Consider the following 22,355-nt stretch of genomic DNA (forward strand, 5'->3'; position numbering starts at 1 on the left):
GCTTTGGTATGGAACATATTTGTGAGAAAATACCTTAGAAAAAGTGAGTTAGTTTTTTTATTTATTTAAGGGATATTTGAGTTCAAGATGGTGCTTATTGAGAGTCTGCTCAGGTACCCTTTGGGGGGGATCAATGGAAGTTTCTTTGCTGGATCAGCTTGTTACAGCTCATTCTGTTCCCATGGAAATGAATACAAATTTTGCCACCAATTGTCCTGTGAGTATGATGAACTACCACATATAAGGGAGAACTGCTATTCTTTCTCAGTCATGAAACCAGCATCATTTCACCGTAAGGGCTGTACAAAGAAGAGGTATATAAAAAAGAACACAAAGTTGGATCAGATGTGCTACGAAATCCACATCTGGACAAGTCCTAGCCCATTAAAATCTTTGCAACAGAGCTGTTTCTTCTCTGTCATCACAGAAGGCAGGAAATACTGCTGATGGATTGCAAACCCCTACAACCTCCCCTGTATTTGGCATCAGTGGTGTTGCAAAAGTGTTTCAAAGAAAATTGAGATGGGGTGAGCAGTCACTACAGCCCAGCTAATGTATAGCCTACCAAAAACTTTTTAACTGTAAAGCATTTGGTATTTGGCACATGGTTCATAAACTACGGCTGTGACTGTTGTCACTGGAGTATTTTAATGTGTTTATTTCAAGATTTAGTTCAAGAATATGATGGAGTTATTTACAAATTTTCCTTTCTAAAGTCATGGAGCACAGTTAACTCATTATCAAACAAGATACTGCTATATCATCATCATGTCATCATACCTATTCTATTACTCTTTAGTTTTCAAGTCATCCATAATTTTAAAAGTTCTAAACAACAGTAATTAAGAAACAGAGAAGATAGGTCATAGGACCTTTTAGTTTTGATCCAATGAAGACTGTAAGGTTTGCTCTAAAGACTATGAATTATTCTGACCGCCTCCAAATAGACTTCAGAATGATTCACATTTTGTATGATATTTCTTAAAGTGAAAGGTAGGGAATATGCTTAGGCTTATAAAAATTCACAATCTTCCATCCATTATTTTTGTTTACATGATTAGTTTATGAAGAATCAACAGTACAAGTCCAAACTGAAATGAAACATACATTTTTATTAACTAAAGTCTCACCACTCTTCTAATTGCAATGGGCATAAGCTTGTAAACTAGCAAAGGCCTCCAGTTTCCACTAACTTCACTAAATACTGCACCTTAACTCAACTTTACACAGGATAAGATCTTTAAAGAATTCTAGTGTTTGACAGTTCTAAGGTCGCAGCCTTTCTTTTGAAAATATCTGAAGAAAACTGTGCTCTAGCTGTTGTTTTCCACATTGCCTCATGCTACAGAAATCACAACGCAACCTTTTCATTCCCACTGGATATGTGAAATGTTATCATTATTAGTTACTAAAATTAATTGTTGGACGCCGTCATGCTCTTTAAAAAGGTTAAAAAAATACTGCCTTTGTTGCCCTTTTTAACTGCAATATTCTGAAATGCAAAAAATAAACGAATCAAAGAGCAGCATTAGAGGAAAGGAGAGTAAACAAACAGCTACTCTTATTAATGAATGAAAAATAGCTTGATTTACTATCATAAGAATGGTCACTATGAAGGAATTGTTTTACTTTGCACTTACAAAATAGATGTGTTAATGGAACTTAGCCAAGTAATGCCTTAGGATCAAAGCTTGCAACATCATACCCTTAACTAGTTATGCTTGGTGGGTTTTTTTTCTTTTTTATTCCTATCATCGATTACCCTTCTCCACAGTCCTCCTTCCACCTCTGACCAGCATTCATTGCACATGGTCTTATACTCCATATAAAGTCCCCATAAGAGAAAACAGTGCATTCATCAGTGAATGATCGAATTCCAAGTCCTCAATGAAACCAAAGTCTATAATACAGAAGCTTTTTTTAATTAATGTTATAATTTGTCTGCTGTCATTACCCCTATGTCATGGAATCAACTTTATTTCAGTTTCTCATTAATGAATTTATTTCCTAATGTCTTCCATTGTTCTCCTAAGATTTGTTTTAAAGCTAGTTATCCCAGAGTTATCCCAGGCATTTTAGCAAGGCAAGACATCAAGACTGAGATTTAACTAAGTCATTATCTGAAAACTAGCTAAAAAAGAACAAGACATACTTTCTTCTGTAACCAGCAGCATAGAAAGGAAAGTGCATGTGCTTTCCTCACTCCTATCTTTACAGTACCTCTGGTCTTGTCATCAAAATCAAGTTGTTCCTTTTCCTCTTCCCTTGCCATTTTCCCCAAAAAGAACAAAAAAATGAACATCATCCAGGTCAACTTTGCAATGAGAACTGCAGTGACAGAAGATGGCTACCTGAGCCTTAAAAAAGCATAGCTCAAAATCCTATGCTAATCCTTCATGAGGACAGGTACTTTCTTTCAGATGCGAAATGGCAACCTGAGCTGCATAAAAAAATATTTAATCTCCCTCTGAGTGCACAGCACCCAATATTTTGCTCTGCACCTATTTGTTCAAGCAGTCAAACATTAAGACCTTCTCTTCTAGAAAATAAATGCAAAATAGGAAATAAGAAAGAGGGCTGTGGGGAGCAATAAAAGGACAGAGTCCCCATTCCCCATCTAAGACATTCTCATTCTCTGATTATGCCTCAACACATTTTTGTTTCATCCTTCCTTAAAAAAGTGTGGGGGTTTTACTAGCATCTGTCATTAACATTATGTGGTTTGTTTGGGTTTTTTAAAGAAATGTGCTATATTTTACCATTATCTGATTTTAAAGGCACATTCTCTTCCAGCTTCCCCTGTAAATCTATTTTGCACCTTCAGTTTGATTTTGACAAACAAGATGGGTCAAAAGGAAAATAAAAATCAACCCAAAACTTCCAAAAATGAATGTGACCTTTGTAGATCACATCCTGTTTTACCAGCTGCTTCATCAACATCTGTGCACCTAAGAGTATGGAAGTCTAAAACATTCTGAAGGACACATCTACCGCTACTTTTTATTCCACTATAGTAAAAATTCATTAAGAGGTTAGAGAAAAAAAGACTATGGGACAAACAGTCTATAAAAGTTTGAGTGGTAGTATGATACAGCACATTAATACCTTTAATGGGAAAAAAATTAAATTTGGGCTAATAAAAGCGTTCTTTTATTCCCTCTGGAACTTGACCATGTAACATGACTTGACCATCTGTACATTGATATACGAGTAAAAATACAGGAATAGGTTGTGCCAAGGGACTTATAGATTTGTAGTAGCTGACTACATCAGCACCATGTTGAGTACACTCCTTGGACATCCTTTAGCTGGGCACAAGCAGCCAAAGCTTAATATTTCTCCCTTCAGCTGTTTCAGAGTCATGCTGACCTAACCAACCAAAGAGTAAATGTATTTTCATAAAACACTTGTTTGACCTAAAACAAAACATGATAAGAAATCAGGATAGTTTGAGGGGAAGAGAATTTAGAATGATCTTTCCTCAGTAAAGATGCTACTACATGTCCACTCAGCTCAAAATATGCAAACTTGTTAAGCATTTTTCTTTCACCTCTCCAGTTTTTTCTTTTAATAAGCTATATGTACTCTTAAGAAAATAATTTGAAGACTACTGTTGTGTCTAAGATGTACTGGAAAACAACATGCTTGTACATAAAATTTAAAACTCCAGATTTTGTCTAAACTCAAATTCCATTTTTAATATAACATTTCACATCCAGGCTCTCCAGCTTTGGAAGTGTGGAATAAGGTACGAAATATACTTTGCATCAGCATGTGTAAAGGGAAATTTGGAAAACAGCATTCCAGCTAAGACTTGTATTTATCTACCTTTGTCACAAGTGAGCCTCTAAAAAAATAGATTGCTATGGTCATTGGTGGCACAGCTGGAAAATCAAGCTTATTCCCAAAAGCTGAACCCTGTGCTGAAGTCTATGCTGCACTCAAAATTTCACCTCTTGATGGATTGGAAACTTTTTTTTGTAGGAAAACTGTATGACATTTTCCTCTCAGAACTTAAAGAAACTTCAATGGAAAATAAAGAGAACAAACATGAAAAAATATTTATTAAAATTTTAAATTGCTCTAAACCAGAAACTACTATAATTCCTTTTGTTCTAGATTCACAGCAAAATATTTTTACTAGGAAAACAATTTCTATACAGACTTGAACTGAGGCTTTCACCAATGCAAGTGGTGAGAGATAGCTACTGTAAGTGAATGTTAAACCTTGGGCTGTATTATGCACTCCAGCAAACCACAGGGTACCAGGAGCTTCTCCAGTCTCAGTATTTTTCCCCCATCCTCCTAGGATTTCAGACTCATTCAGAATATAGTAAGGACTAGAGACAAGAAGAGAAGATTCTTGATATCCATCTGTTTTTGAAGGAGGAAGAAAGTGGCCCTTTTACATCTTTACACAGTCTTTACACTGTTTTTACTGGGCCTGAGTTACCCTACATTGCATAAAATTTCTGACTTTGGGGCTGAAATTAGAACCGTAAAGTCCTGAAAACCAGGGACGCAGTGTGTCCTTAAGAGTAGAAAGAAATATCAAAAGCTAGTACACTTTGCGCCAAATTAAAGGTTTCAAGTACAAAGATCTAACAACAGAAGAATTAATCTATGCTAAAACAAAAAAAATAAAGTGTATCCACAATCCAGGGGTTGGAAATTATTCACTAACATAAGAAGTCCTCAGCCCTTGATACTGCTTTGGCTTTCTTCCCTTTTGATCTTAATGTGAAACAATTTATAACATAAAAATGGTGTTATATTTCAGAACTTTTTTTTTAATTGTAATGCCAGCATTCATAATAATTATAATTTACTTTTCAAATAATCTTTGAGAAGAAAAGCATATTAAAATTATCATAATAAATCCACTGGAGGATTACTGTTGCACTGGAATATCAAAGAATTTAGGATGCATTGAGGATTTATTGTCGTATGAAACATTGAAGTGTTAATGATATTAATCTGAAACTGGGTGTTCTTCCTTTGATTAGATGCTATACATCAGTCTAACAGTCTTAATACTTTCTGGTTAGACTGATAAATGAAATCAATTTTAAGTTACATTACTCAGTATGCCTGCTAGTTAATTTAGAAATAAAATTGTTTCCTTACAAATTTTAAATTATAAACTATAGATGTGTAAGCACAGTACAACTGTTTCTTTATTTTGCAGTGTGCATTGTATTATGAAATGGATTAAGAAATGTGTGTAACTTCCCCCCCAACACGAGAAAATAATTGGAGTTATTCTTCTCAGCTGCTGTTCCTCCTTCTAAGAAATATTTCAGTTCAAAATGATCAAGACATTTAATATTTGAATGAGCTTACTGATTTAAGTAACAGTAGTATTCCTATGCTTACAGTCAGGCATATGTAGACCATATATGCCTCACTAACTCGAGCATGCAGGTCTTGCAAGTCTACGATTATTCCGAAAAAAACTTTAAAACACATACCTAAGTGTGCTTTTCAGCACAGATGCAAAAAGGTATGTACATTGTTGCTCCATGTTGTCTCTATTACCAGATGATGCAATACAAAACAATAGAAGAAAACTCATCAAATCTTTTGCTCACATGGCTAACTTTTAAGACAGCAGCATTTTGTGCCATTTAGACCTTGATGACCCTCAAAACTGAACTGTTTACCAGCAGCTTCATCTCATGCTTTTTAGCACTCAAGACTCAAACACAGCAAGAACAATCACATCTGTTTTCAAAGATGAAGAGCCCTTGTTAATTCTTCATTTATCCTTACAAAAAACCTAGCAAACTAAGCTTTATATTGTAAATTGTTAAGCAAAAGGAGAGCACAAATTTTCCTAAGAGCTATATGCAAATAAAACCACTTAATCCATTCCAAATTACTTGATGCATACCAAACCTTGCAAAGCAGGCATGAAAACATTCACGCCTAGGCACAAAGTATTTGTACTGAGAAATGCAATCTTTCACTTGCACATCAGTATAAGTTAATAAAAATCTTTCAACAGCTTCCTCAGTATTTTTCAGTTTTCAAATATTCATCTAAATAACTATCCATCAAGAATCCATATATACATAGATCAGACACAGCAATAATAAATGAAAAACTGACTCTCTGAAGGAGACAATTTAATTCATAGTATGCACGATAATGCAAACAAAACTAAAAGCAATAACTAAAAATGGGCATTATTTTCTCTTTTCATCAAAAGCTGATGACCATCCCTCTAAGAAACCAGCATGATCTACGCAGATTCCATTGTCCTATGTAAGGCATAGTAGAATTCGTGACTTGGATTCATATAGTGCGTTCATGACCTGCTTGGACATGGTATGGCGGGCAGAACTGAGCAAGCATGGGAGGTATCTGCAGCATCTGTTAAGTCATACCTAGAACACATGCTCAAAGTGTAAGTTTTTTAAGGCAAATGCACATTGTCACTGCAAGACCACACATGTTATTTATGTTTCCAATACATGTTTCCACACATGATGTCATGCCATGCAATTGGTAACAAAACAAAGAAAAGCTAGAATCAGGTGACTGCAGAGAATGCTTGCTGATTTACAAGGTTAATTAATTTACCATATCAGCATCTAAGCAGCTTAGTAAACCGATGCATTTTCCTTTCACTAATGGAATAGAATAACATGCTGACAGAACTGATTAAGAATACTTATTTTTTCGCTCTTTCATAAGGATATTTAATGTGACTTTTACATGACCCAACTGAGAAACACAGTATGAAGTGAGGCATTCTTTCTCTAAATAAACTATATATGACAGGGAGAAGAAGAAAAATATTGTTTAGAAAGCAACACTCCCATAAACTATTAGCTTTTTCCCATCAGCCTTTGAAATTCCTATTCAACAGAGGACTAGTATCATGGAAGGAAAGGAGGCAAGCAATTCCATATTCAAAATTAAATCTGTAAGTAAACAAAGGAGGATCCAAAATGTCAGATTCATAAATTATTTAAAGTTCAATCCTCTATCTCAAAGAGACAAGTTTTCTAAGTCACTCTGACTGAGGTAAGAAACACATGTTCTAGGAGTTTGCCACCCCAAAGACAAAATTGCAATCCTGCCACATGCACTACTGCAGATCCTGTCTGCTACAAAGACCATGCCACAGTGGTATTAAATAGAACACGACAACTGCTAATGTTTGCATACATCTAAGAGTCCACAGAAGATGCCTTTGACTTCTACCGAGATTATGAACAACACACATTTCTTTGAACAGAACAACCAGCACAGTATCCTTAACTGTACAAGCAGGCAGCAGCAGGAACAAGACAACCAGGAATGAAAGAAAATTCAAAACACAGCCTCACAGAGAAGCTACCCGCCAGCTCTGTATTACTTTAAGAGATGTCACAGACCAAGGCATACTCCATATGTAAAATTCCATTGAAATGATTGCATGAAGAATTTGAGTATACTGTAATTACAGTAGAAATTTCCAATTACAGTAGAAAATTAGACATTTGACAGTACTGAGCAAATGAAAATGTGTTTAAATTATCTTATATATAATATTTACAAGTATTCTTGTAATAAACCAGTATCACTCTGCCCTGCTTCATAGGGCAAAAAATAAACACTTTGGTATAGCAATGTCTCATAGTACGCCTGCTCAACTCTGCAGCACAATACTAACTACAGAATTTTCTTTTAAAGTTCATTTAATTTTCATTATGTCTCTGATATCAGTCATTAACTGCAACTCATAGAAATCAAAATAAGCTGTCTAAATTAACATGAATATTGCTTTAATGTTGGTTTAAAGAAAAAACTCTGAAGAACTTCACATACTCTAAATTCATGTTTAAGTGATATCAGCAGATCCTTTTTGCCAGCATGCAGACATAAAACTCATCTCGATCTAGTTTAGCAGTAATATACTTCTGTAAATTACATACCTCTGGGTATAGATAGGAACTTTTGTATCTAACTGTACTGCCAAGAACTTGTGGGAATTGCAGCGACTGAAGACCTTCTGCAACCAGACAAAGTCCAACAGTTTTGAGTCCACCAAAAAGCCAGAGACACAGAGGTGGACTCAACCTAACGTGTCTGGCTTTCACAGGCTTAGCAACTCAACTTAGTACTGCACCAACAACAGCTCCTCAACTTCTGGTTCAGACCCGACCTCAAGCCAGCCACCTGGAAGCACCATGGGCAGGGGGAGGCTGCACACAGAAAACAACTTCAGGTATCTACCAGCATTTCCTAAATTGCTGTAAGAAGGTCCAAATACCAAAACCAATACACATTTCTGGGGCTCTGCATAGTTTGGATGCCATCTGCAGCTTTATGCTTCAGGACAAGCGTACCAGGAGCAGACTTTGCCTGAAAAACATTTTTGGCTTATATTTTCTAGAAACCACAGCTTTCCCTGGCCTTCCTCAGAAGTTCTTCCATACTCCCTAAATGCCACCAAAAGTGTGATACATTTGATCTACAGTTTGCTTATTCAGGAAGGCATGATAGATTTTCCAGATAACACATGCAAATAGTCTTTGCTGAATACAGTAGGATTTCTGACTACAAGTACTCTTCGCTCAAATGAAAAGATAAAATGTGGCAGATTTAGCTATTATCGCAAATTCTGTCTTTTAGGATCTCTTATGATCAGTTTTCCCAAGAATGCCCAGTCATTCTCCTGCAGCAACAGTCTTTTGAACTCCCTCTCAGTCAGTTTGAACTGGCCATCATTCATCTTGGAACTAAACAAAACCCTCGGTAGCAAAAATGAAGAATGAAACATGAAATATTGTGTCACTGGACATGCCGCTCATTTTCTTAAATGAGACTGCAGCATTATTAGAGTATTTCTAGGGTCAAGCAAACAATTCCCCTTATCTTTCTATGTATAAGAATTCAGGCTAATCTTGAACTTTGTTCATGGATAGACTTCAGTTTAATGATATTTTTCTTCATTTAAACTTTAAGTTTAAGAATCATCTTCATTTCTGTGAAGATCAGATCTATTTCAGATGCTATTTATGACACTGAAATTCTCATGACTAAGTCATTCCTGAGTTACAGCAGTGTTTCTTCAGCAAATATGGAGCTGTTCCCTTTACAAAAGATACCCAAGAGGACCTGATAAAGCTGTAATTTAGCACATGCCCAAATGTACATAAAACTAGGTTCTTTCAAAGGCAGAGCAGGATGGCATAGTCTATATTACATTAGATTACGAGACAAAACATCTTTAGTTGGTGTTGTGTTTGTTTTTTTTTTTTTTGATTGCATGCTCATCCATCAGCCTGCTGGACGACAATGCACAAGTTACTTCACCTTTCTGTACTTGTAGAACAGGGATATCTATGCTGCCTTCTGTTGTAAAGCACTGGCAGATCAATTGATACTATCTTAAAAACAGGTCTCACCTAAGAAACAGTGTTTCCATGCTAAGATTTTCTCTGATGCAGACATTTTGTTATTACAATTCCTTAGCTTTCCTACTCCTGTAGCTACTTAATTGGAACTTAACCAAGATAAACATAGAACACCTGAGGACATACTATATAGTCAGAGAGAGAGTGTCATATATGTCACTATATATAGTGACAGAGAAAGATTCCACAGAGCACTTCAAGAAATACTTAAAGTGTGGCCACGTGTGTATCAGTGGCCACAGTATCAGTATCCCACAAATTCAGTTTTCCTTCTTCTATTACTGGAATCCTTATACTGACAGAATAAACTAGACAGTAACTGCAGTATCATCTTGCACTAGCTCTGAACTTTTCTTCCACTGACAGAAAAGGTGTTTACTGCCATCTTCAGGAGTGCCTGTTTGTCTTAACCTACAACACATTGTTCTTTATCATATGGATAGAGCCATTACTGAAGATGGAGGGAATCAAGTGTCCTCTACCAAAGGTACAACAAAAACAAAGCTAACTATGCCTTTTTTCTCCTTGATAACTAGACCTGGGTGGAGCATTTCTGATACAAAACCAAGCTCAAACTTCATAGAATTACACCACAGATTTGAAAAACTCAAAACATTTGTTTCATTTTTCATTTTAAAGTCAATTATACCAACACTATTATTTCTAATACAGTCAAAATTCAGGAACATCAGAAACCTCATGTCCTGGTTTCAGCTGGGACAGAGTTAATTCTCTTAGTAGCTGGTACAGTGCTGTGTTTTGGATTTAGTGTGAGAATACTGTTGATAACACACTGATGTTTTAGTTGTTGCTAAGTAGCACTTATCTTAAGCCAAGGACTTTTCAGTCTCCCATGCTCTGCCAGCAAGCAGGTGTGCAAGAAGCTGGGAGGGAGGAGAGCCAGGACAGCTGACCCCAACTAGCCAAAGGGTTATTCCATACCATAGAGCATCACACTCAGTATATAAATGGCAGGAGTTGACCGGGAGGGGCGAATTGCTGCTCAGGCATCAGTCAGCAGGTGGTGAGCCATTGTGTTGTGCATCACTTTTTTCTTTTTTTTTTCTCTTTTTTTGTTATATTCCTTTTCATTACAATTATTATTATATTTCATTATTATTATTGTTAGTATTGTATTTTACTTTAGTTAAACCTTTCTTATCTCAACCCACAAGTTTTACCTTCTTTCCTGATTCTCCTCCCCATCCCACTGGGAGCAGGGGGGGGAAGTGAGGGAGCAGCTGTGTGGTGCTGAGCTGCTGGCTGGGGTTAAACCATGATACCTCATAAGAAAGCGCATTGACTCAAGTACAGTACTTATGACATTTCTTAAGCGAGCCTGAACTCTAATACAGGTGAGATTCACTTTTTTTTAAGACAATAAAACTTTGAACTTATACACACAATAGCATCCTGCTCTGCAGAATTTTCTGACAGAAATTTAGTCCACAAACTTGCTGAAAAAGATATTTTGAATACTTTCATTTTACATATGCAGTATGAAATATTTCTGCTGCACTAAAGAAAAAAATCATTAGAGAGAGCTACTTATGCCATACAAGGTAGAAGTAAAATATTATACAAGATTGCACCACATTTTTTCCCAGTTAGCATTTATACCATACAAAGGTTACAGAGCGCAGAAGGTGCAGAAAAGTGGAGAATGAAGAATCCTTACTTAATTGCAAGCAGTGTACCTTGCAAGAAAAATCAATAAAATGTTTTAGTATTTGTTTTGTCACATCCTTTTAAAAGAAATAAAAAAAGATCTGCAAGTGACTAAGAAAATAAATCAAAGTAGAGGAAGGATGTCCTATTATATTTTTAATAACTGCTAATAAGCTCAAACATAGGAGCTCCCCCAGGTCTCAATGTGAGAACAGCAGAATTCTAATTGCTATGGGCAATTATTAATTTATGCTGGCAGCTAAGTGTGTATACACTAATTATACATATAATCATACATCACATTTTATGCATTCCAATTAACAAATTAGTCTCCAGAATTTTGAAACACGTTTATGGTTTCTTACTACTGTTTTCTGAATGCTTTTAGAAGTTTGGTGTGTAATATGAACATCACCAACATAGGCATCAATAGCACACGAGTGGGTTAATGCAGCATAAAAAAATTCAAGAAAACTTAGTTGAACAATAGTAACTAAAGACAATTGCCTGAGCAATTCCACATTGATGCACTCCAGATTTGTGACAGCTCGCTTAGGCAGAGCTAAAAGAGGCACAACTCTTGACTAATTTCTTACTATGGTAAGAACTATCACAAAAAGAGGGCCAGGAACACAGATTCTTGTAATAAAGAAACTGAGTAACTATATTGATTACGGATTAGAGTTACTGGCTGCACTTCTCTTATTGGAGCTCAATGCAGGAGCCTGACAATCTGTAGGAGAGAAAGCCTGGCTCCCAGGCTCACAAGAAATTCTCTGAGCTTTTGGCTAGAAAAAAATCAATTAGCATGACCTTCTTTACATGACAGGCTATTATAGTTTATTCCTATTTTGAATCCAAATAACTTGCATATAATTTATAATTTCCCAAACGATATCCAGATTTAACTGGAAAACAATTTACTGCATCTCTACTATAAATGTTATGGTTTTTTTCCAGCTGCAAATTAGTTACAAATACAGACTAATTCAGCTCCAATTTCCAGCCTTTCTAAAGTAGAGTTCCATTTGTACTCAGGATTTCCATCTTATTTTTATACATAGAATGTAAAAAAAGTATATAATGCATTCAGTTCCCTTTATTTTTATACACTAAAATAAAAAAAATTAGACTCCCCACTTTGTCACCACTGGAGATGTGCTCTTCAGAGGGGCACATTTCCTCCATTTCTTCACTGTTCACTCTCTCCCCTTGATACTCTTCCCATTTTTTCAAAATCTTTTTACAGTGATTTGACTATTTAATTGGGATGTTACCAATACTGATATTAAATGTCCTCCCTGCTACAACTAAGTTCTCCCCTGCTTATACATTTAGCATCACTTGGGTCTTCTTTGCCAAAGTTGGCAAAGGAGGTTGAATTTTAAAGTATTGTTCAGAAAGTAGCTTGTAACCAAAGAAAGCCCCTTTTCATAACCAGTTTTCTTGTTTCCAGAAAAAAAATTACACTGGGCAGTAAGAAAACATTTTGTATTAGCACAGCTCACTAAATGGTCCAATTATTCTGCGTAACTGCTTCATCTTTCTCATTTACCAAGCCATTTATTTTTGTCATCCATAATATTTATCATAAAAATGTTATAATTATTTCCAGTTCAACAATGAAAATATTCAGAGAGGTCCCTCTGCTGGTCTTGGCAGATGATCATGTTTCCCCACAGACACCTACTTCTGTGATCTCTTCTTAGTCAGTTCTTAATGCATTTAATAAGGGATAAAGTACCAGAGTAGTTTCAGCTTTGTCAATCAGGAAATCATCTGTTATTTAGACTTCATGAAAATTTATGAAACAGTTTTTTAACCTTTAAATATCAGAATTTTTTTCCCCTAATTCCATGATGTTCATTAAAATGCCTTCTTTGCAACATCAAATGTTGTTACTATGTCTAATATCCATTAGCTTATAAAGGGTAGTCCTACAAAGAGCTTATAAACCCAATACCACTGACATGGGATCACCATAATTTTGAAAGCATTTGATTTTGCTGTCTCGAATGACACTTAAACCAGATGTCTGAAAACAGCTATGGTATCAGGAGCTGGTATTCTAGGATTCTTCTCTAGGGACAGTGCAAGCTCTGAGAATCCTAACCCAAATTAATATACATAGACAACACTTAGAATACCACAGCCTTGGTTAGGAATATGTACAAAAATGAGACATAAAGGTTACAGCATACTTCCCAGAGCACAAACCTCAGAAAGGCAACACCATCCAGTATATAATCTCTGTGATATGATCCAGGCTACAACAGGGTTATTCCAGACAGAGTTGATGCTACCCTAGTGCAAATCCAGAGAACACAGGGCTGCCGCCTCTGGAGGCACCTCCCCTCTTCTTCACATCCCCGTATTGGTGCTGGTCACGTTCCAGGTACAATATATGTGGTTCCAAAAGTATGGCAGATGAAAAAAACCCAGGGAATAATGTGCAGGTTTACATCCCTTTGAATCTTCCCCACTAAACCTGTCTCTGAATCTTGCAGTCTTTGAAATTACTTTGTTAAATTCTCACTTTTGTTATATAACAAGAAGCTATCCATTGTCATTTATTTTCTGTCCCTCATTCCTGGTGTGAAAAGACCTTTTTTAAAGCTAAAATTTACTTAAAGGATTCACATATATATATATGGCACCCATACGACTTTTCAGGAATTTGACTTGCAACTTGTGAACCCTTGTAATTACTCTGTAAATGACAGCAGAATTTGACTGTACAAGCTACACAGTTTTCTGGGCAATTTACTTTGAACGTGGGGGAATTCTGACACCTTATGGCTGTTCCTGTATATGACCTACAGTAAGTCCTGAATAAGCATGGCCCCAGTGTTAGCAGAAGCAAAATGACCAGCTTAAATGCTATTTGGATTCCTGTAAATTAACTTACAGTCTCACACACCTTGCAGAGAGTCCCCTGATGCTCAAACAAAATTATCTCAGTGTCCTTCTGCTGAATATCGAAGTTTTACTATCCTTTCTGTCCCCCTTCTTGATTCACCTATCACTGTCTTCATTCACTATTTCTAACACACTAGATTCACTGGCAGTAATGACAAACAGTGCCTTGTGTTAATTAGCATGTCTCATCACAGTCACTCCAAATCAACTCAGCAGGTATGGCAAGTGCATCTATAGTACATGAGAACTAACCACATCTCTGCACAAGGCATAACAAGTATCTCTCACTAGTACTTTAAATAACCATTGAGCATACTTTGCTTATTCTGAAGTCAATTGCTAGCACATGACCAGTGGCTATAAGATAGCTGAGACTTACCAGTTTTCCCACCACACAATTAAAACAGTGCTTCAGCCTATACTTACAATTCCAGCATCCTTTTCCACGTCAACTTTTGCCTGATCTCACAGTGCTCATTGTGCAGGACTCTGCTCTTGAGCAAAATTGCCAAAACTCCTCTGAAAACTTCTGAGACCTTTTTTCCCCCCTCAATTAGTTGCACAATTACCTGGGGAAAGGGAAAGTAATGAACAAAGTGTTAGTGCGACACATGCTCCATTGTCAAAACAGTCAGGTAGCTGCGCAGCTCCTCCCAGGAAAGCTGGCATACACTCAATCTTGCTTTCAAAAAGGCTTAGTTAGATTTGTATATAAATAAATGCAAAATAATGCATTTCACCTAACAATACATGAATAAAGTCTATTTTCATGGTAAAGGCCAATATATGAACCTCACACCTTTCCAGAATGCCACATCATCCTCATTCCTCCCATTTCATGGGGACAAAGGACTAAAAGCAGATTGTAAAGGCAACTACCTGCTCTGTGGATCATAAAAAAAGTAAGCACTGAGAAAGTAAAAGACATTCTAAGGAAAAGCTAAAATCAAGGAAAAAACATACTTCTTTAATCTCACAAGGCATAGTTAATTTAAGCAGGTGTTTCGGGTTCTAAGACTTAGCTAAAAGGCACAAGTTGACAGGACAGGTAAGGGGGCATCTCAAGAGACAGAAGTTAGGAAAAAAAAATACTGTCACCCAGATTTAAAGGCAGGGGAAATACTGTGACAATATTTAATTGGAAGGCCTTGTGGATTTATAAGAGCCCATATGGAGAAAGGGACAGTATAAAGTAAACCCCAGGAGATGCAAATCTCTATTTACAAAACCCTGCAAATGAAGTAGGTAACTCTAGGTACTAAGGAAGACACTTAGCTGTGAGTTACTAACCAGCATAAATTAGCCCAACCATAAGTTACCAACAGTGGAGTTATTTCTCCCACATGCCTTCCCTTGAATTAGCTCCAGAAATTGTGTGGTTGAGAAATGGCTGTTCGTAGACGTAAAAATAATTCTAGTACTTGTGTAGCAAGACATGTTCTTTCCAACAGCATTTTGCTTAATAAAGCAATTAGTATTGATACCATGAGACTACACCTTCCTAAAATGGATCCTGATTAACTAAGGAATAACATCTTCCTGTAGTGATCTAGGTTCAGACTTTACTGCACATGTGACAACTCATCACAAAACTTTCCAATAGGGAAATTCAGTGAAGAAAACCAGAGCTTATTTGATGCGAAGAAGGTACATTAAACATAATATTTTTGGGGAAAAAAAATAATAATACTTATTTAACCATATTTAAAGCCAGTGCATTTATAGACTTCTCATTTCAAGTGTGGGTTAATGAACAGAACCAGATGATTGCCATCAATGACAGACATAATACTAAACATCTATATTTATAGAAATGCTATGTCTTAACTATTTGTTGCTTGAGACTCTTTAAATGAGCCTATTGCATGTTTCAGAAATGAAGTAAAAATAACAAATGCTATTAATTATAGTGCATCTTAGCCTGGCATGCACTCTTGACCAAAGTCAAGCTTGTGTATACCCAGCACCATCTTTTTACAAGTTTTCATTCCAACTGAAAGAATACTTCTACTTTATTTCCACCCAGAAGAAAGCTAAAAAAATCATTTGAGAAAAAAATGTCATTGAAGTACTTGAAATGTCATTTATAAAGTGCAATATACCATGAAAGCAATTTATTTCTATAACACTATTTTTGATAGATACACTCTTTGGTTATCTGCTATTACAGTAAAAATAATATTGGTCTAACAATGAAGAAAGGAGGGTATTCTAACATGTATGGCTCATTGTAACCATCCAACACTTTGGCATAATGTAGAAAGAAACAAGATGTTCTTTTAAGTCCTGACTCCAATTTCTAAGAATTTTGCTGTGGGGAAAATGAAAAAGGTCATGTTCTTGTCAAGTAATAGGATTTAAGAACAAGCCTGCAATAAGAGAGACACCTGTTGACCTCGACTACCTCTCAGGCCTCTAATTCTGTCTTTTCCCTCACCCTCTTGTGTAAATGAATGTCTCTAATCAGCTGTGTAATTCTACACAAAAGGTGTTATTCCACCATAATAAACACATGTAAGCACAGATTAAAATTATTTGTCTTGAAAAATCAGATGATTGCCATCTCTGTCTTAGGTTGTTTGTTTTTAAATGCCTAATTGTGTGGTACAGTAACCATAAGCCAGTTTCCCTCAGAGCAACCAGCAGAGGGCCCTTCTCTGAGGAGAATTGTTGACACACCGCTTTCACAGCATTTCTCTTCACACTCGGCAATGTCTAACCCTCACCAGGATTTCCATCTCGATATCCAGCAATCCTGTGACAGTAGCCCAGTCCCAGAGAAAACAAAATTCCCCTCTTCCAGGCCGTGTAGGAAATCAAATGCAAGTGAACAAGGACAAAGGTGCAACAAAATGGCGCACGTACACTTACAGGTTCACCCTGAGTAACAGCTTCACAGCCACACTGCCTCCTCAGGCTCTGTGCTCCCTCACAGAGAGGGCTGACAGCAGCTCTTGCTGAGCACAGGCCTTTCTCCACATAATATGTTATTTTAAATTCAGCCAAGTCCAACACCCCAGAAATGCAGCAAGATGGGGGTTTGCTGCATTTATTCCACTAACCTTGCTAGCATGCAGCTTGCCCATTTGTCATACCACCCTCTCATTTTGAGATACTAAGAAATTATTGGCAGCTGTTTGATTTCTTCCCTTTCCCTCTTTTTCCTGAAAGGGAAAAGATAGTACCTAAGACTTGGGAACCCATTTCAGGAGAAATCTCTGACCTTGCTGGGAGAAGCAGTCAACATTTTAAGGGTAAAAATGTGGAAAATAGAGAGTGAAAAGTTTAAAATTCTTGTTTGGTTACAGAATGCAATTAACTCACTCACTGCCAAAGCCTTGTTTGCAAAAGGGGTTCCTCTGGGACAGACGTTCCCACTAAGCTGTTTTTGTGCCTCAAGGACCGCCTCATGCCTTCCTTTGCGCCACTAGAGCTGCACTCAGCAATGAGACTGTTCTGGTTAACTCCTAGCACAAATAAACAGTAACAGGCTGTCACCCCTGAATATATCCAGAAAAGCTGTCTCCTGATCAGTGAGATCACATAAAAATACCACAGTTTATTCATTATTACCACACTAACACAGGTAATCAGTCTCATTTGCCTAGCACCTCCATACATCCCTCACCCTAGGTTCTCCTCAAACTTTCCCCATAAGCAAAAAAAAATTATACCTAAATTAACATGCAGAAGGTCACAACAGCACTTACTTTTCACAGCATTTCCAGCAGGAATTACAAACCACTTACTAGTCCCCCAAGAACACTATATATACCCTACCTTTCCCTCGGGGGATATGAGCTGATAGATAATGTTATCCAGGTGGCTCTCACCATTAGCCAGAATGTTTCCAGCTGACTTAACCAATTAAGTTAGGTTTTATCTTATAAAACCCTCCTCTAGAGGCTGCTGTGACTTGAGGAAAGATGTGGTGGGGTGGCTTGAACAGGTCACTGGTTCTGTTTAGGTTTTGTTAGAGGGGGCCTATTGAAAGGAGAAGAAATATTTTTGTTGTCTTTGTTGGGCTCTTTCTGACAGCTTTAAACCTATTGCTCAGTTTCAAGAAAGTTTGTCAGAGGAATAGAGGCTTAAAATGTTTTAGCACAAATGTTGTGAAAACAGGTAGCTGAAGAGATGAAGAGGACTAAATGAGTGTTCTTCCCTGAGGGGATGGATTATTTGAATGCAAAAGAAATACTCAGGTGAGTAGGAGTTACAGCTCTACAGGTGATTTCAGACAGAGAAGGAAGGATCTGAAAACTGCTCCTTGTTCTGATTTGGATGCAAACTGCAGTTCTTTGGCTGTGCTTTTGTAAGTTCATACTCATTTAACTTTCTCACTTAGCAGAAATACATGGCTAGGTTTTTATTTTTGTGGAAAGAACACTACAATGTATTAAACTTGACTTATTTCTTAATTGTGGAAGATGCATGCATAACATAGTGAAACAGGATAGTTAGTAAAGTGCAATAGGCTCTTGGACTACCCATAAACACCTTAATTATTCACTTGTCATTCATTCAATTATTCATAAAGCTGATTAATGTTAATAAGAACTAATAATCTTAATTTTTAAGGTACAACAAAGAAAGTAGAAAAGAATCAAGAAGCCTGAGTTATGTTAAGCCTGATATTCCTATTATTACTTAGGCTTTTTTAGATGAAATATTGTAGATAGTACTGACTTATATTTTCTCATAATTCTAGCCTCAGCTAGTTCTAAATCTAATGCTGGATGTAAAATAGAACCAAGTTGCATAAATTCCTAGAAACTAGAAATAAAACACTGTTCTTCAGGCTTAGATGGGTAAATCTTCTCATTATGTGTTTTATAAAGAAGTACAATCTCAACAAGGATTGATTAGCCTGCTCAACACTGAAAGTTCTGGATATGATTCATTCCTACAATATGTTTTAGATCAATTTATACATATTTTTCTCCCCAATATTTAGTACATAGCAGTTTATTTTTTTAACAGCATTTTTCAGACATTCAGGTCTCAATCTACCAGATATCATTGGCAAGAAGTTCTTTCTGCTCTTTGTGTTTATCTGAAGAACCAGTCAGGCACATAGGGACCTGCAGCCTCTGCTAAAAAGGAACTCGCACAAAAATTTATGGCAGTTCTGTATATGTTAGTACAGAATTGGGCCTTAGTGAGTGTTAAGTTTTGGGGTTTTTTTTCTTTGGTTCTGAGTCTCAGAACTGGCTTAATTATTTCTTAGCTGAACAAGTGATCAAAATACAAAATTCATCATGTGAACTTGCAACAATGAAGGACTTGAACTAATTAAATGAATGGTTGAATGGACTCAGACCACAAAGCAGGCTTTTATAATGTATATCAAATAAAATATTTAAGATAATCTTCATTTCCACTAATTCTTTCAGATCACGATGAAAGGAGGCAACAAAATGGGAATAATTTTTCCTTTAAGTTGGAAGATATGACGAATTTTGCTGCAAATGCAAAACATTTCACAGGAGAGGAAAACATTGTGGCCTGGCTCCTCGTACAGTGGAATCACAATGGCGTTAGTGGGAGCTTGACTGACTTAAGGCAGCAAGTGGTCCCAACAGCTCAAACAAAATATGTTCATTTCTAGACTGAATTCCTCCTGTGTTAAGTTCCAACTATTGTGTGCTGCTATATATTTTCTGATGGATCAAGAAATCATTAGTTACTACAAATCTTACCCAATGTAATAAAGTATGCATGTGCCCTGGTTTTGGTTGGGATAGAGTTAATTTTCTTCTTAGTAACTGGTGCAGTGCTGTGTTTTGGATTTAGTGTGAAAATACTGTTGATAACACACTGATGTTTTAGTTGTTGCTAAGTAGTGCTTATCTTAAGTTAAGGATTTTTCAGTTTCCCATGCTCTGCCAGCAAGCAGGTGTGCAAGAAGCTGGGAGGGAGCACAGCCAGGGCAGCTGACCCCAACTAGCCAAAGGGCTATTCCATACCATAGAACATCATGCCCAGTATATAAACTGGGGGGAGTTGGCTGGGAGGGGTGGATCGCTGCTCAGGTGTCGGTCAGTGGGTGGTGAGCAATTGCATTGTGCATCACTGCTTTTTTTCTTTTTTTTCCCCCCTCTTTTTTGTTATATTCCTTCTCATTACAATTGTTACTATTATTACTAGTTCATTATTATTATTGTTAGTATTATTTTATTTTACTTTAGTTACTAAACTATTCTTATCTCAATCCACGAGTTTTACTGTTTTTTTCGATTCTCCTCCCCATCCCAGTGGGAGGGGGGAGGAGTGAGCGAGTGGCTGTGTGGTGCTTAGTTGCTGGCTGGGGTTAAACCATGACAGCATGTTAATCAATTAGCCTCTTAGACCTTCCATTGCCTCATGCTTCTTTGTGAGTCTGATCTTAAAAACAAAATCTGAAATTGTTCTCCTGTATTATGCAGACTATGTAGAACCAAAATATTCCATCCTTTTACAGCATACAAGTAGTGACATGTGTAACAAATGGCTGGTACAGTCATTTAGCTAAGCACTCTGAAAATTAAGATCTTTTATTGAACTATTTGGATCTTTTGTGTTGTGGATCTGTGGCTGCTTTACAAAGTCTTGTAAAAACAGCTTGCTGTTTGCTTACAGAACAGCATGTTTTCTTACCTCTGGTCCATGAGATCATTTTAAAAATATGCTTTGTTATTAAAATATTTTTGGATGCAGATTGTACCAGAAACTACTAAACTTGGTGAGGAACAGAAGAATCTTTACTTACTGTACAAAGTATGAAACTACATCATAGCAAGACTTAAGCACCTTACTCAAAATGAGAAAGGGAATTTGTGCTATAGTGCCTGAAACAGATAGACCTTAAAATCTGTTATCAGCAACTAATATTTTGATATTGGAACATTCTTCAGAAATCAAAAGTTGGCAAGTCTGGACAACATATGTCCTCCTATACATTCCACTTATTTTCAAAGCTTTTCTAGTCATTCTAGATGAAACAGGTACCACTCTCAAATAGCAAACATAGCACCAAAGTTTTGCATTTCTTCCTGTTGCAGAAACTCCTCCACATGTGGGAAGGAAAGGGCCAGGAAAGCCCATCTCATGAAACCAAAGTAAAAATTACACTTGTGGCATGGTCAGAGAACATGCATGCAACCCATAGCATGAGAAAGCAGCAGTACATGTCAAGGCTAAGGAACTCCATGGGATTTATGTACCAGAGGGTGATCCTACTTAGGTATTTGGAATCAATTTGGGATTGTTTCACCATTTCTACAGAAAGACTTGTGCCGTTCTTGGTGGAACCCAGACCCAACCTTGGCTCTTTGAAAGAAAATGAAGAGGATAAATGGAAAGCTTATCTTCCCTCAGGCAGACTACCGTTGTTTCACACACTCAAACCTGACCTACTTCTCATAACGTACATAAACTACAGCATACCTTCTGCACACAGAAAGACTGCTTATTTACAAGGGATGGTTTATTAGCAGAGTTCCCCTGGGCAGTAGGCAGCTAATGTTCAAACATCCGAGCTCTTTGCAGTACCAAATTCTCTCCTGTTAATCCCTAGTGAGCGTGTGTCAGTGCACCCAACATAGAATCGGAGTTCAGCACTGTAGTTGTTTTTTGGAGGCAGTCTTTAGAAAGATGTATTTGTCAAGTGGAACTCAGCGAAAAAAGATGGCCATGCAAGTGGCTGACTTCAGATATATATATTATTTGACTGTTGATGTAGCCTGGGAGAGTCTGTTTTTCTCCCTGACATTTGATTGTCTAGTTTGTAGGTTCTCTAGGATGCTATTTTGTAACTGATCCTAAGGAAATCACTGCTGTTAATAAGCAGCAAAGTGCCCTGTGCACCCTCACACAGCAGTCGCTTTCTCTCCTCTGGCAAAGAGACTGCAGCAAAAAAATACAGCTACATACATGCATGAATGCACTGTCACCTTACTCATCCCCACTCCCTACATAAAACACATATCCTGTATGGGCCCATAGTGTTTCAGCACTCCGAAGACCAACAGCGCTGCAGTGGGTGCTGGTTGTTGTCCTACATCTAGCTGCTCAGAAACCCGCTGGCAGGCTGTTCACCACCTGCTGCTTTTCCAGCGGGGCTTCCCCTTCGGCCTTACGAGGGCTATGCAGTGGCACTGATGAGGGTGTCTGACTCCGTAAGGTTGTCCCGAGTTTTCCCTTGCACCTCTGCAGGTAACGCCAATGTGTGCCCAACCGCCATTCTGCATCCGTTTAAGCAGTACTTAAACTTCTTGCTGCTTTCCGGATTGCTCCCTTGAAGCCTTGGAGCCGGCAGAGGTAAGAGCAGGCTGCCTAGAAGGAATGCCGGTGTTCAGCTGGGTTCAGGCTCTTCATGGC

General features: G+C 37.3%; 1 long non-coding RNA gene across 2 annotated transcripts in view; it reads right to left on the reverse strand.

The window, feature by feature from the left end:
- Positions 1-14,524, reverse strand: part of LOC127018705 (uncharacterized) — a 271,118-nt gene extending 256,594 nt beyond the window's left edge. For both annotated transcript variants that reach the window (XR_007766811.1, XR_007766810.1), the window contains exon 1: positions 14,424-14,524. This is a non-coding gene — a long non-coding RNA (uncharacterized LOC127018705). The remainder of the gene's footprint in view (positions 1-14,423) is intronic.
- Positions 14,525-22,355: the final 7,831 nt, after the last annotated feature.

This window comes from Gymnogyps californianus, chromosome 7 (assembly GCF_018139145.2).
Source record: "Gymnogyps californianus isolate 813 chromosome 7, ASM1813914v2, whole genome shotgun sequence".
NCBI classification, from domain to species: Eukaryota; Metazoa; Chordata; class Aves; order Accipitriformes; family Cathartidae; genus Gymnogyps; species Gymnogyps californianus.